Raw genomic sequence first — 261 nt, forward strand, 5'->3', positions numbered from 1 at the left:
CGATGCACTCGCATACTCAAGGAGTGGGGGAAATGTTTCTTGGAGTGGGGAGAAGGTACCCTTAGGGAGGGGAAACTTTCGGTCCTCCTGAGACCTGTTGATGTGTGGGAATTCACGCCGTCCTCGAGATATACCCAATTCATCGTAATGAGTTCAACTACGACTTTTTTCTCCTTTTTTTCTTCCTTTGTCTTTTTTTTTTCTCTTTTTTAATTTTTTATCGCAAAACGCGAAAGAAACCCAAAAATAGTTAAATATTAA

This window comes from Vespa velutina, chromosome 14 (genome assembly GCF_912470025.1).
Source record: "Vespa velutina chromosome 14, iVesVel2.1, whole genome shotgun sequence".
Taxonomy (NCBI): Eukaryota; Metazoa; Arthropoda; class Insecta; order Hymenoptera; family Vespidae; genus Vespa; species Vespa velutina.